The following is an 18,366-nucleotide window of genomic DNA, read 5'->3' on the forward strand; positions in this document are numbered from 1 at the left end:
ACAACATGGGAGGAGAAAGTCTTGGCGATCATGCATCCTGAGGGCCTTGCAGGAGTAGCAGGAGGACTAGACTCTGGTAAGGCAAATCTTAACTACCATATCCCCCCACCCCACCTGCATCCCAACAGGACCCCTACCCAATGTCACTGGACAGGAGGTCCACCATATCCAGTCTCCCCACAGAAGAGGCCCACAGTGATGACAGCAGCTCTGCACTCCTGGATCAAGATGACCAGCCCGGGTTCCCCTGACACAGTCACAAACCACCACTGAACCTCCCCCTCAGGAAACACTGCCACAGCACCCACCCAGCAGGCCCATCCCTCTGTCCCCAGGACACGTCAATCAGCAGTGTGTCCACCACTACAGGGAACTCAGTCAAACCCACTAACACGGGACGATCAGGGACCTGGGGGCAGTGGCAGTGGACACACGGTTCAGGGGACAGAGGCACAGGATGACAGGGAAGCCAGGAGGACTGCTGTGTGGTAGGGGGAGGACAGGCCCAGGGAACCCACTCTCCACGAAGCACTGTCCAACATCATGGGAGCTTACCACCATTCCCAGGAGACCATGGGCACTGTACTGGCCAAGTTTCAGGAGACCCAGCGGCTGAAGGAGGAACACTACCTGAGGATCAGGAAGGACCTGAAGTCCATCAACACCACCCTGGTCACCATTGAAGGGGTGCTGGCAGACCTTGTCAACACCAGGAGGGACACAGTGGCACACCAAAGAGACCCTGGCTCGAGCCTGGACGATGAATGGCCCTCCACCTCCGCTCTAGTGGACAGGAGGCACCGCCACAGGAACAACAGGCCACCAGCACCCCACCCCCTGCAGAAGGAGAACCACCCCGCAAACAGTCCCTGAGATCCAGGAACAAGACAGAGAACATTGCCAAGACCCCCACCAGGAAATAAGACCCCCCTGAATGTCACCATTCTGTCCCACTTTGACACCCTGTCCACCTTAAACTGCCATTGCTCCACTTCCTATGCCCCATTGGATAATGCACCTGTGAAACAAATAGACTGGACTCTGCCATGGACATTCCTCCACCATCACCCCAGCCCATTTTACAACCTCCTCCACTTATTTGCACAGAAATAAACACACTTGAATCACAAAACAATCTGGAGTCAGTCTGTGCCTTCACAAATGTGTTATTGCAAAATCTCAGGAATATAGCAATGCCAATGTACTTGTTCACATACCAATGTTACACAGCTGTAGGCCAGTAGTAAACATAGCAGAGGGCACAAAGTGGGACCCAGATCTGTGAAATGGAAAGGCAAACTAACAAGTCAGGGTCTATACACTGAGTGAAAATAACAGACTTATGCTAGCTCCAACAATAGTATGAGATGTGGGAAGCAGTTACATCTTCTTACCTGTGTCTCACTGGAAGTATTGCAGGATGATGTTGTTTTGGTTGTCGACATCTTCTTCTTCTGCCTCATCTTCTTCACTGTCCACAGGCTCCACAGCTGCCACAAGACCACCATCTGGCCCATCCTCCTGCAGAAAAGGCACCAGGTGTCGCAAAGCCAGGTTGTGCAACATACCACAGGCCACAAAGATCTGGCACACCTTCTGCGGTGAGTAGTATAGGGAGCCACCTGTAAGATGGAGGCACCAAAATCTACTCTTCAGGAGGCCGAAGGTGCGTTCTATAATCCTCCTAGTTCGCCCATGTGCCTCATTGTAGCGTTTCTCTGCTCTTGTCCTGGGATTCCTCACTGGGGTCAGTAGCCATGACAGGTTGGGGTAACCAGAGTCACCTGCAAATGTCGAGGGACAATTGTTAGACAGACACTAACCCTTAGGGACAACCCCATACCCAGACACCTATGTCAACTGTATGTGGACCTTGGGCTCACCTATTAGCCACACCCAGTGCCGGTGGAGTTGCCCCATCACATAAGGGATGCTGCTGCTATTCCTCAAAATGTAAGCATCATGCACAGAGCCACGATACTTGACATTCACATGGGAGATGTACTGGTCTGCAAAGCACACCATCTGCGCATTCAGTGAATGGTAGCTTTTCCGGTTTCTGTACACCTGTTCATTCCTGTGGGGGGGAATGTGCCATCATTGGCACCAATTATGTTGGGGATATGTCCCAGGGCATAAAAGTCACCTTTCACTGTGGGCAAATCCTCCACCTGATGGAAAACGATGTAGCTGCTCATGTGTTTCAGCAGGGCAGATAACACTCTCGATAACACGTTAGAGAACATTGGCTGGGACATCCCTGATGCCATGGCCACTGTTTGAAATGACCCACTGGCCAGGAAATGGAGTACAGACAGAACCTGCACTAGAGGGGGGATTCCTGTGGGATGGCGGATAGATTAAATCAGGTCTGGCTCCAACTGGGCACATCGTTCCAGGATTGTTGGGCGATCAAGTCTGTAGGTGATTATGATGTGTCTCTCTTCCATTGTCGACAGGTCCACCAGGGGTCTGTACACCGGAGGATGCCGCCATCTCATCACCTGCCCAAGCAGACGTGCCGTATGGAGGAGAACAGCGAGCAGAGGGTCATCTAACACTTAGGTATCACATTGTGTTATTTGGTTAAAAGTTGGAAATTCGCTATGTGCCTTTATCTGTCAGTATTCCAGGCCTAAATAGTGTGAAGCAGTTTTTTTCCATGCCATGTGCCACCCTGAAATGGCGGCTGCCTGACCTGTAAGTTGTGCCAAGGGGAAATGAGGTAACTGCACTGGCATTGTACACTGTCGCGGTGGGCGGTCAAAGACTACGGTGCAATTCAGCATTGGTTAACATTGGGCCCTAGGGGTCCCAGGAGCCAATGACAATGTACGCCGGTGGTAACGGTACGCACTGCCGCGAACCGGGCCGCCATTTTCTTACTGTTCCCTCACTTGATAACTGACCTTCTACAGGAGAGGGCCTACACTGCAAGTGCTGCTGTGACCTGTGTCTGGAGGCGACGATGGCTACAGTGCCTGGGGAAAGGGCCCCTGCCTTCACTTTGGAGGAGTTGGAGAAACTGGTGGATGGGGTCCTCCCCCAGTACACGCAACTGTACAGTCCTCCAGACAAACAGGTGAGTACACTGTGAGCATGGTGGATGGCACATGAGTGTATGGAGTGGCATCGATGGAAGAGGGTGGGGAGGGGGACAGGCCAGCATGTCAGAACTGTGTGTGTATGTATGTCTGGGCCAGGGTGGGAGGTGTTTGGCAATGCGTGAGATGAAATGTACGGGATAGAAACATCCATTTTTACTTCACTTTTCCTCTAGGTGAGCGTCCACCAGAAGAAGGGTATTTGGCATGCCATTCCCAAGGACGTCCGGACCCTGGGGTCTACCATAGACAGAGCACCTACTGCCGTAAAAGATGGGAGGACCTGAGCCGCTGGAGCAAGAAGACGTCGGAGGCCCAGCTGGGGATGGCCTCCCAACGTGGAAGGGGTGCCCATCGCACCATGTCCCCCCGATGTACTGGATGCTGGCGGTGGCATATTGGAGTTGGATGGGCACTTGAGGGCATCACAGCAGCCACAAGGGGGTGAGTACACTCTCCATCAGCTGACTCTGTGCACTTTACGAGGTGTCTGGGTGGTCGAAGTGGGCTGTGGGTTCCCCTAGCCAGGGCGAACTTGGTAGGTTAGGTCCCTTGTTAGGCAGGCTCTGTGGCACCCCAAACCCGACTACTGGTAATAGCCATCTACACCTAGTCAGGCTCCTGTGACTTCCAGGTGTGCAGCAGCCTAGGCCTCGTACCCCATGTCCATGTGGATTTGCTAGAAACTGTTTGTGCATGGCTTAGTGCATAGGGCTGCTCCCTGTGTGTTGTGTCCACCAACGGTAGTCGTGTTGTATGCACTGAACATGTGTTTCTTCTGTCTTTTCCCCCTTTTTGTTTTGTCTCCCTGTTCTTGCGTGCATTAGCATCATCTGGTGGAAGAGCATTGGCAGCGGAGCAGGAGGGAGCTGCAACCCAAATGGCCCTGGAGGGTGAAGCAATGGAGTCTGAAGCCACCAGTGGGACGGAGGGCGAGGGGAGCTCCACGAAGGGGGCAGGAGCATACACCAGCGACAATGACCCCTCCTCTGATGGGAGCTCCCTTGTGGTGGTGGGCACCTCTGTACCCACCGCATCAACAGGTACAGCAGCCACCATCCACCTACCAGCACCGCCCTCCCAGAAGCCCCTCAGCGTGTGTCCCGTGCCCACTCACCCAGGATGGTGGGCATCTCCTTCGCCCCAGGCACCTCAGGCTCTGCCCCAGTCAGCCATGCTGCCCTCAGTGAGGAGGCTATTGACCTCCTGAGATCCCTCACTATTGGGCAATATGCCATTTTGAATACCATCCATTAAGAGGCATTTGCAACAAACAAATGCATACCTGGAGGGCATTCATTCTGGGCAGGCAGCCCAACAGAGAGCATTTCAGGCTCTGGCCTCAGCACTGTTGGCAGCCATTGTCCCTGTGTCCAGCCTCCCCCCTCCAACTTCCTCCACCCAGACCCTATTCCCTGTACCTCAGCCTATCCCAAGCACACCATCAGACCATAACGGACACTCATCAACACACAAGAGTGGACATGGCAAACATAAGCACCACACATCCCACAAGCACTCACACAAGCACCATCCCCATGCAGACACAGCAAAATCCACTGCCTCCACTGTGTCCCCCTCTTCCACGTCCCCCTCCTCCCTCCCTGTCTTGTCTCCCCTCACACCTGCATGCACTACATCCTCAGCCACTACCTCCATCACCAGCACACCCATCACCACTCACGTGCAATCACCACCCCCACTGCCATTCACACATCCCCAGTGTCCTCTTCCAGTGTGTCTGTGAGCCCTCCTCCCAAAGTACACAAATGCAGGCACACACCCACCCAACAGCCATCCACCTCACAACAGACTCCGGCCCATGCACCTTCACCCAAATTCAGCAAACATACACCTCCTACAACCACTACCTCTTCCTCCCTTCCCAAACCCCCTCCATCTTCCCATCCCAGTGTGTCTAAGAAGCTTTTCCTGGCTAACATTGACCTCTTCCCTACACCTCCCCCGTCCTTCCCCTAGGGCAAGGCTTTCCAGGTCCCAGCCCAGCATCTCATCCACCAAATTCCCAGGCACAGTGGTGCCAGCAACTGCGGGGTCATCAAGTGCGCCACCCATCAGGGCTGCTAGTGTGCCACGTAGCGAGGCCAAGGACATTCCACCACCTGCCAAGGTGAAGAAGGTGCCCACATCCCAGAGGGAGAAGCCGCACCTATCAGCCACCAAGGGCTCATCCAAAACAAAAGGGGACAGTGGCAAGACACCTGCAGCACAATCAAAGGTGAGGAAGGGGCACAAACCGAAGAGCAGGTCAGGACAGGGCACGGTGGCTCCGACTGAGGTACTTGAGTCACACCTTCTTTCAACCACTACACCAACCTGTACGGCGGCGAACACCGCCACCAGCACCGCCACCTGCACCGCCACCAGCACAGCCACCTGCACCGCCACCTGCACGTCTGCAGCCTCAGCAACAGTCCCCAGCATCTTCTCCAGTGGGCAGCCATCCGAGGCTGCAGGAGACATCCTGCTGTGTCCCTCAATAGGTGCTGACACATGCAACACCGCCAGCACCTCTGCCACAGACACCACCGCAAGCACCGCCACGAGCCCCGGGACGTGCTTGGACAGTGGCACCACTGCTGACAAGGATACCATCCCCAGTAGACAGCCGTCCGAGGCTGGAGGAGACCTCCTGGACCCTGCCCAGCTTCCATGAGTCATGATTCTCATCACTGTTTGCACCTGCCGGTGGAAGGCGAAGCCGCAGCAGGATTGGGTATGTCTCTGCCTCCATGGCGTATCATGCTACCTCTTCCTAGGCAATTTCGTGGCACACACACCCATGTGAGGTAATGGGACCAGCCACACTGCATGTGGAGCACTCTGCGCACAAAGCCCCCTCCAGACCAAGTGGAGAAAGACATCCACTAACACAGTCCTTGGCAGGATGAAGCACTCTGGGCACAAAGCCCCATCCAGAACCAGTGGAGAATGACATCCACTACCTCTGTCCTTGGCAGGATTAATCTCTCTGGGCACAAAGCCCCCTCCAGAACCAGTGGAGAATGACATCCACTACCTCAGTCCTTGGCAGGATGAAGCACTCTCGTCACAAAGCCCCCTCCAGAACCAGTGGAGAATGTTATCCACTTGAGAGACTGTGGCTTTGCACTCCCCAGGATAAAGCAGTGGGCAAACCACCCACTGGAAAGACTTGAGAGACTGTGGCGTTGCACTCCCCAGGATAAAGCAGTGGGCAAACCACCTACTGGATAGACTTGTGAGACTGTGGCTTTGCACTCCCCAGGATACAGCAGTGGGCATGGAGCCCCCTCGTGCAGCAGTGGCATTGTGCATTCATCCGGCTGAGGTGCCCCCCTCCCCTTCCCCCTGAGGTGCCTGTTTAATTTCGATCTGATGCCCCTGCAGTGTTCTCTCCATTTCGTGTCAGGTATCTTGTGTGGGCTTCGCCCATGCATTTTGGGACCACTGGTCCACGGACAATGATTGGTACACTATCCGGACTTGTGTAGTTGGTGTACATATTTGTATATACTGAATTTTGACCTTTCACTATCTGATTTTTCATGATTACACTCGTTACAATCATTTCCTTTTGTCCCTGCGTTCTTCCAGGGGGTGAGAGGGTGTATATGTGATGTTGCTGCATGTATTTGTGTGTATGGTGTTGTGGATGAGGGTGGGGGTGTTGTGTGTTGTCACTCTCTTTTCCCTCCCCCCCTCCCCTGTGTTGTAGGTGCAGTACTCACTGTGGTCGTCGACGGCGTCTGTCCTGCTCGGAAGACCAGCATGGGCAGTACGTGTAACTCGGGCTCCATGGCGTCCTGGTTCCTCGTTGAGTGTCGAGAGGTGAGTGGTTTCCCTTCTGTGTACTGTTTCCGCCGTGCTTTTGATAGCGTTGGTTCCGCCCTGGGAAAGGTGGCAGATAGGCGTGTTGGGATACAGTGGGCAGTACTTTGTCTTCCGCCTGTCTGTTGGTGGTGACCGCTGCGCTGTTTGTTTCTACCGCTGTGGCGGTTGGAGTGTTAAAGTGGCTGTCCATGCTGGCGGTTTCCGCCATGCTCGTGATTCCATTTTTGTTAGGCCTGCTTGTTGGCGGTATTACCGCCGCTTTAACACCGATCACCAGGGTTGTAATGAGGGCCTTAATCTTTAAAATTCATATCTTGAATTCCACTTTTTAGATTTATGTTGTTTTGGTCTTGTTTTACTCAGATAAATATTCTATATGTTTTCACTGTGTTACTGTAATTTGTAAGTGTTGCTCAAATACTTAACTCATTAGTTAAATAAGTTAAGCCTGAGCACAGGTTAATGTAGGATGTGTATTTGACTTAAACTGACTAGAATTGTGCTCCCTACTTGGACAAGGTGCATACCTCTACCAACAGGAGACCCAATTTTTAAGGTGCATTACATTATTAAAACTTATCAAAAGTAGTAGTTTCAGAAACATTCATGAACCCTCCGTCCTCACAACAATACCACCAGTGAACCAAGAAACTAGTCAGTTGGCTTGTGCCCAGTACATGTGGCCTATTTTGTTATTATAGATAGGACAACATAATCAATCAATTCATATACAAGAGATATTTTGGTATAGTGCACTTCCAAAACTCACATGTTTGATGGTGGTCCCACATCTGTTAATGAACAAAAATGATGCTCAGTGAAAAAGAATCTGACTAAGATCACACAGTTTGGACCAAGGCAATCATCTGTAGCTGTGGGAGGATCGCTCAAATAAGGTCCATGGAGTGGGAAGCTGTCTTCATGATAGTGTTTACCTGATGAATAAAAAAGCAAGTTACCATTACAGGTATCATAGAAAAAACGGTTGGAGACCTACTTAAAGTCTGAACACAAGTATTAAGCAAAAATGAGCCAAGACTTTTATCACAATTCAAAGTCACAAAGTTTGGCCCCTCGTAGCAGTGAGCCAATCCCCTCCCCAATACATCGGGTTTTATAGACTTTTGCATATAGGGACCATTTGAATACACATGACAGATTCCAAAACTCTGATGTCACTGCTGGCGTACAACGTTTTCATTAGAAAGGCACAAAAGACCTTGAAGAGAGATACAAATAATGTAGAATTTAGACTATGAGCTAGCAAGTTCAACATTTTCAGTTAGGGCTGCGAGGCATGAGAGCACTAGAGAGTAAATATATCAGAAGTGGTGCATCTTTAATGACCACAGCTAACACACGCATACAGGCTTGAGTTAGCTAAAACACCATGACATTGGCTATTGCACTAATGTCAAGGTAAATTGCGGCAGTTTCACCAACATAGCACTCAAATTACAAACTTTGAATGACGTTTTGCCAGATATCTATGAATATGGCCTGCTCTAAATGTTTGTGGTGGGAGTAGTTGAGTCAAAGAGTAGCACCTTAGTTATCAATGAATTAAGGGGAAGCTCATTGGTTTCCATTTGAATCTGGATGAACCTTAAGTATTCTTTAATGTGCTGATGGTCCTCAGGACTCGAGGTGCGTCTGAGTATCATATGAGGCCTGTGAGATCAAATTTGGATTTTCCTATCTTAACTGCAAAGAAAATGTAAGACTCTATTAAAGACAAGAAGGTGGATACTATACACGGTCATCATTATTACTGAGAACGCAGCAGCAGTAATAGCGGGCGCAAAAGCAACCCAACATTGTGACCAACCGTGTGTTAAGCCACAGCCATACAGCATCGTGATTTTTATTCTACGAATCAAAGCACGAGGATATCGGGCAAATGGAAGGACTTGAGGCAGAGGCAAGAGGGCATCAGTTAAAAGAAGGCTCTTTTGGAAAGACAGGTTTAGCCCGATAGAGTACTCTAAACATGTGATGTAAAAAGCGGATTAACGACATTAATATAAACACATTAGAAAGCAGAATTTGTATCGAATATTGGCATGGTGAACATCAAATTAAGAGCCATTTACCAAACATAATAGCTGCCTAATTGCCTTTATTCAAATTTAAGATTTTCAATGAACGGAAGCTTGGAAATTCTAAGTATAAGGCAAGACAAGAAGGCATTCATTATTACATGCATGTTTGTAGTTCCTCTTGGATTCTATCCGCCATGTGGTCTACAGGCTTCAGGCGTAAGGTCCTGGGGTGGCAGCGTGGGACCAATTTGCAACCCTGATGTTGCAGACACCTGGCATTGAATAGGCCTAAAGGAAGACTTATCAATGGCTGCTGACCCTTTACCCCCAGTGGACCACAATTGGACAGGAGAAAGTTTTGCGTGGGTTCCCTAAAAGAGATGGCGAGATGATCAAAGAGTAAATGATTGGACAGCAATTGCATATTGGGATATTTGATCCATACTAACCATGTTTCCACGGAAAATACAAGTCCATGAGCTCTACAGGGGCCACTCAACACCTACGTTCGTCTGACTTGAAATTCTTGTTGAGACAGATAGGATTTGCAACTTTCAGTTACTCAACTCGGGGGAATTTACAAATATGAATATGTTTGAGCGTCATAGAGCCTCGCCAAGCGCAAATGCTGTTGTTTAGCTCTCATTTAGCACCCTTTATCATTTGGAGTAAGATTAAATGCCTTTAATATACAAATAACCAGATTGCAGGTGAAATCCAAATGATTTTATAATATAGTACCCATCATGTGGTAGCAATACTAGCGTACCTGTTTTGTGGCACTTATAGTAGGATACCCATGGTAGCTCGTCAAGTGCCCATTTTATTTCCCATTTCATGAGACCTACGTATGTGGGCTTTACAAACAGCATGGATCAGATCACGGTAATCATTTCAGTGACAGGCAACCTTTCACTGGTTTCAGGAAATTATGCACTGGTGTCAGGTAATTTTTCACTAGTACAAGTCAATTTTACAACATGTCATTTTTGCACTCGTTATTTTGTGCAAACGGTATTTTTATGCACGTAACTGAGTGCTTATGAGACTACTAACTTGCTGGCACAGGTTCTAAATTGCCTGGAACCAGAGCAAAGCTGCCCAGCACTTGTGCAAATTAAGCTATCGGGCCTTGTATGGGTAACTTGACAGTTTCGACCAGAATCTCAGTGTAGGGCCCCATGGCATGGGGTCATTCTATGGGCTTCTGTGTACAACGTGGATCTATTTCACTGACTCCAAAACCGGCACAACAGTAGTAAACTAGCTCAGCTGCTGATCACCAGTAGATTAGGTAAGGATGCTGATACGTTGCGAAGCAGACACAAAGAAGCCTGCAATGCGTGGCATATTGCTTGTAAAAGCTGAAATTGCTTTTTTGCGAAGACAGAGCACGTAACCTGACAACAAGTTTTAATTATCCCCCTTTATGAAATTAAATCAAATTATGAAAAGGAGAAACGTTACTTCGTGCAGTCACACCTTATTGCTCCAATCAGTGTGACGCATTGGTGCTAATACATGCAGGACACATTTATTGCAGTGTGTTAGTTAAGACTGCGGTAGCTTAAACATACTGACGTCAGCTGGCAACTCTAACTGAGGTTAAAAACAGAAATCTCAGTTTCAAGCTTTTAAGCGATAATGAGCTCATACTGTGAAAGAACTTGCAAATGAACATTGAGAAAGTGTATTTTTGGTGCTTTGTTACTTTTCTATACAATTAAGACAAACAGGTGATCGTTGTCTGCGCTGTGCATTAATTAAAAAAGGTTAAATGTGCAGACGTGGAGAAGTAAAGTGAGGGAGGTTTGAACTTTGAATTGGCCAAAACACGGTCCACAATGCACAGGTCCTTAATGCAATCAAAATAAGTTGCAAACCAATTAATGCTTGATAACAAGTCATAAAGCTACTGTTGGACTGGTGAAGTCAATCAAGAGGTTTAGTATATCAGCTGTTGGGCAGTAATAAAGGCAGTGCAACGGAAAGTGAGAACGGCCGTGGTCGTTAATGTAGGGACTGGCAGGAGAGAAGGGCATTGGTAGTTAGGTAGGGATTAGCAGGTGAGAAGGGCCGTAGTAGGTACGTAGGGACTAGCAGGTGAGATGGGCCGTTGTTGTTAATGTAGGGACTGGCAGGTGAGATGGGCCGTGGTAGTTAATGTATGGACTGGCAGGTGAGAAGGGCCGTGGTCGTTAATGTAGGGACTGGCAGGAGAGAAGGGCAATGGTAGTTAGGTAGAGACTGGTAGGTGAGAAGGGCCGTGGTCGTTAATGTAGGGACTGTCTGGAGAGAAGGGCCGTGGTAGTCAATATAGGAACTGGCAGGTGAGATGGGCCGTGGTAGTTACGTAGGGACTAGCAGGTGAGAAGGGCCGTGGTAGGTACGTAGGGACTAGCAGGTGAGATGGGCCGTTGTTGTTAATGTAGGGACTGGCAGGTGAGATGGGCCGTGGTAGTTAATGTATGGACTGGCAGGTGAGAAGGGCAATGGTAGCTAAGTACTGGCAGGCGAGAAGGGCTGTAGTAGTGTGGGCTTGTCAGACCTCATTTGCTTTTATATTAATATGATAAGGTGACACGTATAGGGTAAGTAATCTATTACCCTCAGAGGTCGACTCGGACCTTTTGACTCAGAAAGGAGTGTGAAATTATCCAATCAGACAATATGAACCAATAATCATCAAATATAACAACAAATAATCAACATAATCAATTGGAGTCAGTAATTTAAATACACCATGACCTATGTTGCCATGAATCACCACACCAGTTTAGTAAAGTTTAAAAATGTATTGCCCTTTAGATTAACAATGCTAAGATCACATAAATCATGCGCAAGACCATATGATAGAAATCAGGTGCGGCTCCTCTGCTTGGGCGGAGGAGCGTCCTCCTCCCCCGCCAGCAGCAGCAGCTGCAAACCTTTTACCAAAAAACAATAATAAACTGTGTTTATTATTGTTTTTTGGTAAAAGGGCTGGGACCACAGGCTGTGATGAGCACTGAGGGGAAGTGCGCAACACTCCCCCTCACTGCGCATGCGGTGGCAGCACAGTTAAGTATATATTTTTTTAAATTAATTTTCCCACCCGCGCCGCACCGCCCCACCCCTGTTTACCATGGCAAGCCGCTCCTGAGAGAAATACAGAAACAACACAGGTTGTCCAAAACACATGAAGAATCTCAACCTAATCAAAGCATTTATCATTGAACACTCCAAAAGAGCAATGCAGAATAGCAACAGAATGAAGTGAAAAATGAAACAGTATATATTTAGTTTGTGCAGTTGAATAAATCAAAATACATTAAAATACATTCAAAATCAAATATTAGGTCAGGCATCCCTAACTATTACTCTAATTGAGAAAGCATGTGTGGACAAAAATTAATTTGGAAAACATCTTACTATGACGCAAACCAAAATAAGCGGTTGGATTCTCTAAAGAGAAAACCTGCAAAGAAAAAGTCAAATGCACATTGGTTATACCTCTCCTTAATGGATCAGTAGTATCTTGATCAGCAGAGCACAGGAACATCAGCTCTTCAGGGAACAGCATCAGGACATGAAAGGGAAACAGTTCAATAAAGTTGGGCCTAATATATATGAACTGTTAGAATCATAGGCAAGAACTAAGCAGCATGTGAACAGAACTGAAGCTAAATGGAATCTTAGAAAACATAGAACTAGCGAGAAGCTCAGAAAATGGGCAACTGACTTACATCATCTAAAACATTGCTATATTAGAGTCCCAAATGTTATTAACTAAGCTTGTATTGGGCCAGACTCTGAGATGGTTTAGTTTGCAGGCAATAAACATCATCTGCTCTTCAGATACATCTCTTCTCCCTTCAGCATTTCGGATTGGTTTACTCTGTCATTCCTCTCTCTTCTCCGGACATCAGCTTCTGTACAAAAGTTACATATTTAGGCAACATGAAACATAAAATGTGCTTCCTGCCAAAAATGAAAACTCGAGCAAGAACAAAAAATGCAATATGAAAACACAATATTGAGAACTGAGGCTCATTGTTTGAAATAAACTGTTTTTATCTCAAGGAAAATATGCAACTCGAGTAGTAAAATCAGGATAAAAATTTCCACTGTGCAAGTCACACAGGACATTTGAAGAAACATTATTTTGCAAAGTTAGCAGATCATTTAAACATTGTGGGGGTCATTACAACCCTGGCAGTACAAGACCGCCAGGGCTGTAATGACGGAAGTACCGCCAACAGGCTGGCAGTGCTTCCCAAGTCATTACGACCGTGGCGGAAGCGCCGCGGTCGCACCGCCGGGGCCAGCGGTTTCCCGCCACAATGGCCCCGGTGGTAGTAATCTGCCAGGGCAGCGCTGCTAGCAGCGCTGCCCAGGGGATTACGAGTCCCCCTACCGCCAGCCTTTTCCTGGCGGTTTGAACCGCCAGGAAAAGGCTGGCTGTACGGGGAGTCGCGGGCCCCCTGACAGGGCCCCATGCATAGCAGACAGTGAAAACCGCGACGGGTGCAACTGCACCCGTAACACGGCCGCAACACCGCCGGCTCCATTTGGAGCCGGCTCCTGTGTTGCGGATGAGATCTCCGCTGGGTCGGCGGGCGGAAACAAGGTCGTAATGAGGGCCTGTGTGTCTAGAAAATTACCAAAACGTGAGGCCTTTAAAGTAGTGCTAAGCATAAATAATAAAGCATTTCATAATACATTGAAACCATTAACCTTTTAATACATTTTAATAATTATCTTTTTAGCACATGTATTTATGATTAAACAAAATACGTTTTCATTAGGCATTATTTTTTGCATAATATTTCGTTGTTATGGTGTCCACCATTTTAGACTTTTTAATACCTGTTATTTCACTTTGCGTTTTAGTGACATAATTTTTATTAATAATAATGTTTGTTCTCCAATAATCTCTCCTCTGACAACTATATATGTAGTCACAAAAGAAATACTTATTAATACCAATGAGACAACTCAAAACTTAGTTTGTTTAGTAATCTACTATTTATCGTTTTCTCCAGGATTTAGACTCTTAAATCATGAAAGTATTTGCTTCTCATCTTTTCCATTTTAATTTCTTCCCTCCTCTGTTAATTTTTCATGTTTTGTCCTTGTATGCAAATGGCACATACAATCACTATTAATAATTGTTGGAAAATGGCCTCTCTGAAGGGTCACTCCAAACTTTTTGCCTTCCTCCTCTTGTTTTTCTGACCTCATTTTTGCTGGTTGTAGGCCTCTGCACACTTTACCACTGCTAACCAGTGCTAAAGTGCACATGCCCGCTCCCTTAAACATGGTAACATTGGTTCATCCCCAATTTGCATATTTGATTTACTTATAAGTCCCTAGTAAAGTGCACTACATGTGCCCAGGGCCTGTAAATTAAATGCTACTAGTGGGCCTACAGCACTGATTGTGCCACCCACATAAGTAGCCCTTTAACCATGTCTCAGGCCTACCATTGCATGGCCTGTGTGTGCAGTTTCACAGCCACTTCAACTTGACATTTATAAGTACTTGCCAAGCACTAAACTCCCCCTTTTCTACATATAAGTCACCCCTAAGGTAGGCCCTAGGTAACCTATAGGGCAGGGTGCTATGTAGGTAAAAGGCACGGCATGTACTTATGTGTTTTAAAACACATGGTAATGAAAAACTCCTAACTTCGTTCACTACTGTGAGGCCTGCTCATTTCATAGACTCGCATTACGACTGCCCTCATATACTTTTTGAGTGGTAGAGTCAGATCTGAAAGGGGTAACCTGGTCTTATATAGTATGGCCAGAATGGTATTAGAAAACCCTACTTATTGGTGAGGATGGATTTATTATTACTATTTTAGAACTGGCACTTTTAGAAAGTGAGCATTTCTCTGCACTTACAACCATCTGTGCCTTACAGCTTGTCTCTAATCAACATCTAGTCTGTGCTGGTTGACAGCTCCCTTGTGGATTTCACCCAGAAAACCACAAACACAAGATACTCAGTCACATCTGCCTTCATCTGCTTACTGAGTGACCACCGCCCACAAATTGTATCCATCAAATCCAGATTTTCTTTGTATGATGTTATGTGGGTGGTGGCGTCTGCTCTGAATCTTTAAAGCGCATAAAATGGAATTCTTCTATTGGCAGTATAGTGTTATCTTAATGTATTAACTTTTTTGATTCTGAGGGAGCGGGTTGTGAGTCTCCAATTCTGTCTTGGGCCAAACTTTCCTGCCTTTTGTTGTCAAGGTTTCACCGACCTGCGCGTAATCGTGTTCCACCCCGGTCCTTGGTCATTTCTAGGGAATCCAGGAATCTAAAGAAAGTGTGCAACAGACTAGTAAGGGAACTCAGGAAAAGTCCTGACTCCAAGTGTTTACTTATTAAATATAAACAATTGAGAAAAGACTACAGAAAGGCTGTTTATGATGACCACCAGTCCCACCTTAATCAGTTCTGGGCTAAACTTTTAAGTGCAAGCAAAGACCCAAATCCTAGGAAATTTTGGTCCCTTATTAACAATCTAAATAGAAATCAAAGACTCATTGGCATTGCCAACATTTCTGAAGGAGTTTGGACTTCTTATCTGACGACCCACTTTTCTGCAAGTCAGTCGGAGGGGAAATCATTGAAAGTGGGAGCTTATAGCCCTAATTCCGCTCTGTCTAAGACGTGTCCCATGCACTTTGGGTCACCAACTCCAACACAGGGGGTGAAGAAGTCCTTTCAATTATGCCTTCCTCATATTATCCTGAGGGCCAAGCAATTTGGAGCTCCCGGCCCCAACGGTCTCCCGCAGGCACTGTTCAAACAGGATTCTCTCTTTTGGCCCAACCATCTTGCCCATCTGTTTGAGCACTGCCTTTTAACTTCAACAATTCCTGAGTCTTGGCAGGGTGCTATTCTTCATCCCTTACATAAAAGTGGTTCAAGGTCAGATCCCACTAATTTTATAATGATAGCCCTGCTGGATAACGAGGCAAAGTTCTACACCAGTCTTTTTTGCAAGATCTTCGTGCCTGGGCTGACTCACAGGCCCTCATTCCTGCTGTTCAAACAGGGTTTTCTGCTGGCTCAGGCAATTTGACAAATTTGCTAGCACTCTCTATTTTGATCAACAGGACGATTTTATCAGGCTTAACGCTGAATAGTTGTTTTGTTGATTTTAAGGCGGCCTTCGACCGGATCCCCCGGAGCGCTTTGTGGGCTAAACTGCAGAATTGGGGTATCCCCCCAGTACTCCTTGGTGCCATCATAGATCTTCATATAAATACTTGGGTTTGTATTAAGCTTGGAGATGGGTGTTCTCTTTCTAGAAAAATCCCCACCTTTTGTGGTGTGAAACAGGGCTGTGTGCTTCCTCCTCTTCTTTTTATTTTGTTTATTGCAGATCTATCAATGTCTCTCAATGTTGTTAATTCTCATTCCCCTAAGATTGTTGGCCTTAGGCTCAGTCATCTGCTTTATGCCGATGACCTTGTACTATTTAGTTATACTAAGATTGGCCTTCAACGGCTGCTTAATCAACTTGCATCTTATTATTACGAGAATCAACTGGAAGTTAATTTGCTTAAAACCAAAGTGGTTTCCTTTGGAAGGAAAAAATATTCAGGTTTCGGTTGGTATTATAAAAGCTGTAAACTTGTCTCTCACCAGTCTTACAAATATCTAGGGGTGCATTTTGATTCTAGGGGCAGTTTTGTTTAACACAAGAAGGAGATCGAACTCAAAGCTGTGGCATTGCAGGTGGCCTTATCCAAATTATCCAAAGCTTTAAGGGAGCTGACCTTTCTTCCCTTAATGGAAGTTATGAGAGTAAAGAGTATCCCTTCATTGGTCTATGGTCAAGAAATTATGTTGGGCAAAGGTTCCTGCCTATTAAATAGGCTGGTTAATAAAATCTATAAGAGTGTCTTCTACGTTACGCGCCTTGCCTCTCCTGCGCAGATATGGTTGGAATTTGGGCTTCTGGATTTGGCAGCAGTTGGTGCCGGTGCTTTTTTGAAGCTCTGTCATAAGCTGCGCAGTGCCACAGACGGCCGTTTAGAGGCAGTCCTGTGGCAAGAAATCAGTGAGTCCAAATCGAAGGGATTATACTTCCTTTTTTTGGCCGAATGCAAATGTCGACTGGGCGTTGATGATCTCTGGGAAAGTAACCCCTCCCATTCTCTGCTCAAATTAGGCGTAAAAAGGCTTGTTCAACAGTATTTGTATCACTCTGATCGTTCCCTCCTTGTTCAACGGAAGCATGCCTGGTCAGTAATTAATTCCTTTAAGCCAGGTTTGCCTTCTAGCTTCTTTTCCTGTTCTTATGGGTTTCAGTTGAAAAGGGACTTTTTGGCCTTAAGGATGGGTGATTGTTTTTTTTTTAAACATCTACCTCAATGGCGGCTATCCTCTGGGGAAGGGGTGATATGCAGAGGCTGTAATAAAATGGAGGAGACTCTAGATCATGTGGTCTGTCCTTGTCCAGCTTTACTCAATGAGCGTAGATCTTTGCTTCGATGCAAATGGAATGAATTGGGAATTCACTCCTGTCGACAGGCTATTATTCAGTCTCTGGACCCTGCTAACTCAATGCTAAATGTGTTACTCATTAAATTTGTTAAAATTGCTCAATCTAAATTTAGTGGCACTGCGAGCAAAGGATAGGCAGGATTGGAATTTCCTCTTGCCACGCGTTGCTGTTGGTTAAGTTGTGGATTTTAATGGCATATGCTGGCACTCATTGTAGTCTTTTTTTGTATTTTGCACTTTAGGGCCTGAGCTTATGTATTTTGTTTTGTTATGTATTATGTAGAGTTCCGGGCTGCTGGTTTATTCTATTTTTATACTTAGGACTGTTTTTATATTTTTAGGTAGGAATGCTTTTTTTAAATTATGTGTGTTCTAATTATGATGTGTTTTAGTATGTATTTAGCTTCCGCTTGTATTTGTATTTCTTTTTCATTCTGTCCAATTGTATTGGATTTTATTATCTGTACAATAAATATGCCTTCATCATGCTTACTGAGTGGGTATCCCTGGGCTGGAAGGGTTGAGGGCCTGACACATTTAAAAGGGCAGTGACCTGCCCTCACACAATGGACTGATAACCCCCCACTGGGACCCTGGCTGACAGGACTGGGCTGAAAGGGGATCTTGTGCACTTCCAAACCACTCTTTGAAGTCTCACCCAATTCAAAGGCATTTTGGGGTACATAAACTTGGTCTCTGACCTCACCAACTCAGAAACTTCGGATCTACAGCTGAACTCTGTCAGAGGAGCTGCCTGGCTGCCCAAAAGACTCATATGGACTGCTTTGCTGAGAAGGATTGCTGCCCTGCTGTTGCCCTGCTGCCCTCAGACTGTGCTGGAGGGACTCTGTCTTCTCCAAAAGTGCCCTCCAAGTT

The 18,366-nt window shown here is 46.7% G+C and overlaps 1 long non-coding RNA gene across 1 annotated transcript in view; it reads right to left on the minus strand.

Annotated features, from left to right (window-relative positions):
• Nucleotides 1–7,713: 7,713 nt before the first annotated feature.
• Nucleotides 7,714–18,366, minus strand: part of LOC138249153 (uncharacterized) — a 94,497-nt gene continuing 83,844 nt past the window's right edge. The window contains exon 3 of the long non-coding RNA XR_011194753.1: nucleotides 7,714–7,873. This is a non-coding gene — a long non-coding RNA (uncharacterized lncRNA). The remainder of the gene's footprint in view (nucleotides 7,874–18,366) is intronic.

Source organism: Pleurodeles waltl, chromosome 8 (genome assembly GCF_031143425.1).
Source record: "Pleurodeles waltl isolate 20211129_DDA chromosome 8, aPleWal1.hap1.20221129, whole genome shotgun sequence".
Lineage (NCBI taxonomy): Eukaryota > Metazoa > Chordata > Amphibia > Caudata > Salamandridae > Pleurodeles > Pleurodeles waltl.